An 8,689-nucleotide genomic window follows, 5' to 3' on the forward strand; every position below is an offset into this window, starting at 1 on the left:
GTATGGCTGTTCATCATCCTTGCCTGTGGTTCCCTCGTGCACTGCCAGTGGCTCAGGACCCCTTGTCACTTCTGCAGCCAGCAACGCCCTGAGGCAGAAGGACATTTCCCAGAGCTTTAAAGGCTGGGAAACTAGAGGTGAAGTTGTTTACTTCTTCACCTGACATTTACCATAGAAGTAATGGTAAAATCCAGATCAGCAGTGGCATACACCTGGCTGGAGGTGCTGAACCCGGGAGTCTGATGAGACAAACAGATGGGTTGCTTTAGCTTCAGAGAGGAGTGGGTTTGTGGTCTCAGCCCCTAGTGAAGTGCTGGGGTTCCAGCTGCTGCCCCAGTGGGCTCCACAGGATCCTCTCCTCACCCTCCACAGCCGATGACTCCTCCTTGCTGCAGGGCAGCTTTCCTCATCTGAGAGACCATCCTGTGAAAAAGCTTTCCCCCAGTTTTCTGCCTTACCCACAGCCTTCCCCCCATGCTCTTTCTCCAGCAGCTTCTGAACCAAACCCATGCCAGACTCAGGAGTCTCAAAGGCCATCAAGTTTCTCCAAGCTTCATGTTTGGTGTTGGATAGGTAAAAGAGAAAACAGAAATTATTGTTTCTATTAGTTGTCTCTTTTAAACGTTTCATAACAGATTTTCTTGAGGTATTTTTACTCTTGAGGAGTGAAAACCATCTCTGAGAGCTGAAGATGGAAAGAAAGCTCCCTGCCAAGTGTCAGTGACTTTGCCCAAGTCCCAGGGAGTCTCCTTCACACCACTGCCCCCCCCCCAAGCTTCTCAGATAGTTCAGGTTTTTATAACAGCACCGCCCCCTTACCAAGGGGACTATGCATTTTTCTAGGCTGAATCTCTTCTCTTTTTTTCCATCTTAGTTTGTATTTTCCATTTTAAAAATTCTTCTTCTTCCAATATCTCTATCGAAACACACATCAGGGCTCATTTTTCCTTACTCTTTATAGTCCTTCACTACATTAGAAGTTTCCTTTAGGGGCCCTCAAAGCTCGGCACAGGGAGTCTGGCCAGAGGTGGGGTATGGTTAAGAATTGGCAGGATGTTTTAATTCCGTGGATGATAGGAAGGTATTAACCCCAGTATCAGTGCTAGGGCCTTAGTTCTGGTCAATGTGCCTTGCAGCGCTTATCTGGTGTGCAGTTCTCTTAGAAACATCCTAAACTAGGGCATATTCTTGGTATAAACAAATACCCCAGGAGTTTGCCACTGGCTTGTTGCCCAAGCCCTCTGCTGTGGACAATGTCCTTGAAATTTAAATAGGATACCTCGGCTGGGAGCGGCGCGCCCGCCTTAGGGCAGCCCTAAGGCTCTGCACAAAGCCAGAGCCGGCTCTGCTGAATCCACCGAGCTTGGCGGCGTTTGCATTTCTGTAGGTGCTCCTCTAAGCCCTTAAATAGCCCTTGCTGCTTTGAGGCCAGACACAGGTATTGAAGTCCCGCAAGTATTTCATCTGTCATCAAAAGCAAGAAAGAACTTGAGTAGGCAGCAGCTTATTTTTAGAGCTGATGATAAACCCATGGAAAGGGTTTTGTGGTTGCGTTGTGAACATCTTTCCACTTAATAAGAATTATTCACCCACTCTGCTGCAGTTTGCTTGTCTGGAGTAGGCAGTGACTTGGAGTTTCAGTCGCAAATCCTCACTCTCCATCTCTGAGGATCCCTCCTGGCACACCCTCCAGCCGTCCTGGGGACAGTGCTTGTGTCAGCCCCTCCAGTATGTCTGACAAGGCAAGGGAAAGGCAAGTGGTCTCTCAGCTTGCTGTCATCAGCAGCAAGGAGGGGGACCTGGCGAGTAGAGAGTGGGGACTGGGGCTCTTCCCCTCTCCCCAGGCAGCTGGGGATTGCATGCTGCTTGCTGTTAGCAAAACAGACCATCCCCCTCTTCTTTAACTCTGAAAAATATCACCTGTTCCACTGGCAAGTGCCTTTAGAAAGTCTCTGGGCAGCAAGGTAACAGTCTCCCTAGCAGAGAGGCACACTGGCATCATGATGGCTCAGTTCCATGTGGTTAACCAGTCTCTTGGATAATTAATGGATGTTTTTCAAATTGGTAGACCCTAAAGATGATTCTATTATTCAAGGTAGTAATACTAGAAAGAAAGTGGGAAGAGGGCTCTGGGCTGTGATGAGCAGTGGGTGTACATGTAGCTGCAATGAGCAGTGGGTGTATGGATAGCACAGCAGCTGCCAGCCGAGTTTTCCCAAGTTAGTTAGGGCCTCTCTGAGAATCAGGTTGCACTGAAAATGCTAAAACCTGCTTGCAAGCAGTCCTAACAGTGATACTGAAACTTGAACGGAGATATGCTTGATCTGGAATGAGATTAAAAGTCCCCGGAGTTGGACATGAAGAAGGCCTCCGTCTCAGAGTCCCTTGCTCTCTGCAGCATTTTCTGCTGGCTTGGTCAATGCAGCTCCCTCTCAGATGGCAAGACTCTGGGTTTTAGAATCTCTTCCCTTCTCTGTCTATACTACCATGGAGTGTATTTAATTCCAGTGGGGGATGAGAGATAAAAAGGGAGAGATGATGGAAGTGTGCATTACAAGTGCCTCAGTCACTTACCAGACCTTCCAGTGAATTATTCTCCCCTCACCCAAAACATTCTCATTTCAGGTATATAATGTGAGAGACATAATTATAGAGTGAGAGACCTGGAGGTGCAGCAATGAGTGCCTGTGAGAGGGCAGGAGGTGCTGCCTGCAGCCACAGAAGCCCTGAGGAGCTCAGTGCTGGGCAGCTGGGGACAGCCATGGGGGGATCTGTTTGGCATCTCCCCTGTGGGAGATGGCCCCATGGTCCCAGCTGCCCAGGATTCAGTAGCCAAGCTCTTACCTGGACATGTTCATGTCCCTGGCAGACAGGGCAATGCTAATGTGCCCTTCCAGAGGGTCAACCAGAATTTCCCCAAAGACAGAGCCAGACCCAGCCTGGGCTGCCTAAAGCAGCACATTTATTTTAAAGCAGAGATAAGTAAAAGATTCAGTAAGACCTATAGGAAGGTTTCCAAAATGCTTTTTTTTTCTAAATCCAAGTCTGTAGGAAGCAAAGGTGTTACATTGCAACACTCACACTGGGCTGTTTGATTTAGTAGGTCAGGTTGAGCACAAATGTAATTTCGTTTGATTTAGTAGGTCGGGTTGAGCACAAATGTAATTTTGTCTGTCCCTCCTCGGCCTGCTGTCCTCAGATATAGGCCAACTTCCTTTTAGATACAGTCTAATGGTAAAAGATCTCATTTCCAAAGGCCCAACCTAGCTGTGGCACCTGCTGCCTCCAGCAAAGTTCAGGAGCTCCTGGGGTGTGTAAGGAATCAGAGCCCCAGCACATTGCACACACAGCATTTTCCCTGCAGGTCTGCAAGAGCCTGGAATTGGTCGTGATGTGAGATCCCTACAGAGCAAAGGTTCATCCAGTTCAGTGACTGGTTCAGAGTTGTCCTTTGTTCTCCTCCTCTTCTTGCTGTGCCACACTAAATAGTACAAAGGGTGTAGGAGTGCTCGTCCATGTGCGGCTGCTTGGAAGGGGAGTGGGAAGGGAAGGAGCAGCTGGCTCTGCTGGTGTGGGTGCTGTGAGAGGCAGTCGTGGGCCTCTGGGGTTGTTTCTGGTGGGGATTGCAGAATAACTTGGAGAAACAGCATGCAAGCACTAGGGCCTGTCTGCTCAGTCCAGGTACTTGCTGGGTTCCCTTAGTCACCTCACTTACGTCTTCTCCAAGAAAGGCTCTTGCTGCTGGGAGCTTGGAGAGGCCTTCTTCTTGGGAAAAAACTGCAACTGGCAAGAGGAAAGAGAGAAGAGGTGCATTAAATGAGGGAGCACATGTGGAATATCCTTCTATATCCAGGGGAGCAGCAGAGCAGTGGGAAGACAGGAAGTCTTTAGGCCATCTCTCTACAGCTCCCTTCAGCACCCCCTACCTCTCTAGGGGAATGACTTCAGTGGGACTGACTCACAGAACTGAGTGCTTCTTTGAAGTCTGGAGATAAACATGAAAGGCTTTGTGAAACCCTCTGATGTTGCCCACGGGGAGGGTACAGGACAGCACAGCAAGAATGGGACAATAATTGTTCCTGCACAAATTTGCTGGTGGATCAGGGTTGGAGATTTTTCAGGGTGCCAGAGGGATGCAAAAACATCCATGCCCTGATCTAGGAGGGTGGGGGCTCTGGCAAGCCAGATACAGCTCCTGGACAGGGTGAAGCCTTTTGCTGCAAGACTCTTGCCAAGAAGCTGTGCTACTCCTGTCCACCTGACTAGCAGCATGCTTCTGTCTGCCTGCCTTTCACAGAATCACAGAATATTCTGAGTTGGAAGGGACCCACAAGGATCATGAAGTCCAACTGTAAAGTGAATGGCCCACACAAGGATCCAACTTGCAACCTTGGCATTATTAGCACTGTGCTCCAAACAACTGAGCTCATCTCGGTGTCTTTCCTCCCACCAGCTCCTGTGGGATACTGACCTGCCTGTTGCAATTGCATTGGGAATGCAGCTATAAATACAATAGCACAATTATTTATTTCAATTAACCTGTTTTCTGATAAGAGCAATCAAGCCAGCAGACACATATCTCATAGAAAGTGGCTCCAACATATTTTTTTGATGGCTAATGCTGCCAGCTGAGTCACAGGAACCTGGTACCCAAGTGCTCAGGTGCCTGGGCACGCTCCTTTCCTGGTCTTGTGAGCCTTGCAGATGCTTTCTGCCACCCAGTTGAGTCAGTGCCGTCATCACTGGGATAGCTATGAAGTAAAACCCTTTGCAGTAGTATCACTATTTCCTTGTGCAATCTGTAGTGTTCAGGATAGCACCCACTCAGCTCCTGGCTGAAAATGCAAGTGAAAGTACATAGGATTGTAGAATGGGTTGGTTGAAAGCTCACTTAGTCCGTGACAGGCTACAGACAAGATACACCTCCCACTAGACCAAGTTGCTCAAAGCCATATCCAGCCTGGCCATGAACTCTTCCATGTGGGGCATCCACAGCTTCTCTGGGCAACCTGAACCAGTGCTCTACCACCCTCACAGTGAAGAATTTCTTCTTAATATCTAATCTAAATCTCTCCTCTTTCTATTTAAAGCCAATTCCCCAGGTCCTGTCACCACAGGCCCTGGTAAAACATTATGTCCCCCTTGCCATCTGCTGTATGAGGTACGTGGGGATGGGGCTGTGGTCCCTCTTGTGCACACACCAAGATCTGTCCGGGTCGGCAGTTCAGGCAGGGAAGGACGAGGAGGTGGTGGCTGGTAGTTGTGTCAGCTCCTGCCTGTACTCCTCTGTGGGCGCAGGATGGCTGCTGGGGTGTCAGGAATATGTCTTGTGCCTACAGACGTGGTGAGAACCTGCAATCTTGTTGTTTTATCCTCAACAAATTCTATGTAGGTGGAACCAATTATATATAATGTGCTTCAGTTTCCTAAATGCAAAGCATAGGAGGCTAAAATGTGCCCTAGACTGACGTCAGGAGTATTTCAAGTGAAGCTGAAGGCAGTATCCCTTTGATATCTGTCTATTAGTATCTGTTTTGCTGACGTCACAGGTAGCTTTTCCTTCCATTCATCTATTTAGAGGGGTTTTTTAAACTCTGTTTTAAGTGATGATTTTCACCAGCAGAATGAAAGAGAGTTAGCAAAGGCCAGGATGGGTGTGCATGTAGCTGTTGCAAGAATATGGTACCATAGAAAATATTCCCTTGAGCCTCCTGGGTTCAGAAATAAGCTCAGAGTCATTCTCTGGAGGTGCCAAGCACATCACGCACAAGCCAGTGGACTTCAAACTGTGCATGTGTCTCTCAGCTCTTGGGGACTCAGGTAATGGTTTCATTTTAATAAGCACATCTACTCAGTAAGAAATGGTTTCTCAGTAGCTTTGGGAATCCAAGAGCTGGCTCAAAACTGAGCTGGCAAATTAATTTCTGTTGCAGGCAGCAGTCAGGCACCAGGGAGGGGGCAGTGTGGGGGACATGCTGGGGCACATATTTGAGGGGGTTGAGGACAGGGAATAGCCTTCAGGGGGCAAGGGCTGGGCTTTCCAGGGGCTGTTGGTAGGGCTCTTCATCCCACACCACCTTCTACCTCATCTCCTCAGGGAAGGGAAAACCTCCCATTAGACTCTCCCAGGTCCTGGGAGCCAGAGCCACCCTTATGGCCATGCTGCTGCCTCCCATCGCCCCACTAGATCAGCCGACATGGAGAAGGTAAGGGATGCACAGGGAGTCAGGGAATGCAGCCCCCACAGGTAAACAGACCTGTGAAGGGTGCGAGATGCAGACTTCCTATAACTCCCAGACCTTAAGCAGACAAAGGGGAGTCCCTGGGATTGCATGACAGGCTATTGGAAGGTGTAAACTTCTCACTCATATGGAAAATGCTACTAATTCATACAAGGGCAGAGATTTATTTACGAGATGCTGGGCTTATTTAGCACACTCAGTAACCAGCCATCTCCTTTTCACCAGACAAGATTTTCCAACAGTTCAGGCAGGCCAGATTGCCTGTATCCTTAACTGCTACTGATGTTTCCACTGCATGGGGGAAAAGATGGTGAAAAAGAAGGTTTATCTGGCTTCAAAAAAGGCCACATTTTCAGTAGCCACTGACAACCTTTACATTTAATCTGGTAACACTGTATTCGTAGTAATGCTTCACGCTGTGGATTTGGTGTAAGCAGTAGCATTACATAAATTGCTTCTTCAGAAAACTCATATCTACCAACTAATAAAGTGTAATTAGTAATCTGGGCCTCCAGTGATGTTATTTTAAACAGGTTGTTCTCCACGGATGGTAACTGTTAGTCTATTCTCTGTATCACTTCCTTGAAAGCTCTAACAAGTACCTCTGTCCCACTGATAAGGGCACTGCTCAGGGAGTTGGGAAATTAAGAGAGAACCTGAGCACAGAGGCAATTAGTTGAAAGTACATCTTGTCCCTTAAAAAGCTGGTCCTTTTAGAGAGCACTCAGCCCACCACATTCAGGCCTGAAAGAAAACACCCTGAGAGGTCATTTGGGAAAAAATTGTTATGTGAAAACAACATGTACCAAACCCACTCAAGGTAAAGGACATTCAGGTTCCTGAGAAAGTCAGCAGCCGTGATCCTGAAGGCTGTCTATACCAGCAGCTCTTGGCAGCTCCTGTTCCTTGTGTGCCTCTCAATCTTTTCCAGTATTCCACAGCCACCATGTGCTGCCATACTCATTGCCTGTCTCGGATATTGAGGAAGCTGGAAGAAGTGCTCACTGAGCCACTTTCATAGAATAATAAAGTCACAGAATGGTTTGGGTTAGAAGGGACCTTTAAAGAACATCTAGTTCCAACCCCCCTGCCATGACCAGGGACATCTCCCACTAATCAGATGGTTTAAAGGCCCACCCAGACTGGTCTGGAACATTTTGAATGATGGGACATCATTTGTCAGAGTCCTGGCTAACTGGGGAGGTCCCAGACCACTGGAGGTCAGCAAATGTGACGTCCATTTACAAGAAGGCCTAGAAAGAGGTTACAGGGAACTACATGCCTGTCAGCCTGACCTCGGTGCTGGGCAAGGTCATAGAGCAGATCATTTTGAGGGCCATCATGAGGCACGTGCAGGACAACCAAGAGATCAGGCCCAGCCAGCATGGGTTGGTGAAAGGCAGGTCCTGCTCTTCCAACCTGATCTCCTTCTGTGACAAGGTGACAAGCTCAGTGGATGAGGGAAAGATCGTGAATGTTGTGTCTCTGGACTGTAGTAGCCTTTTGATACCATTTCCCACAGCACAAGTGTGTCTGGAGCACAAGTTCTTATGAGGAGCAGCTGAGGGAGCTGGGGGTGTTTAACCTTGAATGCCCTTGAATTCAGCCAATTCACCCCTCCTCCTGCCCAGTCCCCAGGGCTGTCCTCTAATCCCTGCCTGCAGCCCTTCTTAGGGCTGGGACAGTTCACTCTTGCAGCAGTTGAGAGAGTCATGGATGGCTGGGGAGAAGCTGTTGGCTGAGAGACCAAGCCCAGCCATGTGGGATGGAGACCAGAGCTTTGAGTGGATGTGGGCGGATGCTGTGCTTCAGGAAATGACTGAACATATCTGGCTCAGAAAAGAAGGAGATGAGAGCAAGAGCAAACTGAGGCCTAGAAGCCGGCCAGAGCTGCATGGGGTTCAAAAACATCACAAGAACTCCAAACATCAACCAGCAGCCTTGGGGATGCAAACATTTCTCCAGAGGCAGGTCCTCTGAAGCCACTAATGCTCAAAACTGTTGTAGTTCCCCTTATTTCATGCTTGCAAGTGGAGTGGAGTGATTCTGGCTCAGTCTGTTCCAAGTCCACCTGAATTTCATACCTACCCCACAAAAGTCAGCACAGAGTTAAAGCTGATAAATTTAGACACAAAAGAACCTCCTCAGTTGCAACAAATGTCTACACAGTGGGGAAAGTCGTTAAGCCTTGCCTAAATCAACTATCCTGAGCTGGGGAGCATCTCTCCATAAATGAGCAGGAGGGAGATAAGTAAACTGCACTGATGCCGATGGAGAAATGCCACTCTGCCCTGTCTCCTTGGTGAAGTCACTGGCTGTGCTGCATTTGGAGAAGTATCCAGACATAGGCTTGCACCAGCTTTATTTTCTTTCTATTGTTTCTTTCTCAGTCAGGCCCAGAAAATGCAGCTCATCCACCTGATAAGAGCCTCCACAAAGCACGCCAT

The sequence above is a fragment of the Corvus brachyrhynchos genome, unplaced genomic scaffold, assembly GCF_000691975.1.
Source record: "Corvus brachyrhynchos isolate BGI_N302 unplaced genomic scaffold, ASM69197v1 scaffold103, whole genome shotgun sequence".
In the NCBI taxonomy this organism is placed as follows: domain Eukaryota; kingdom Metazoa; phylum Chordata; class Aves; order Passeriformes; family Corvidae; genus Corvus; species Corvus brachyrhynchos.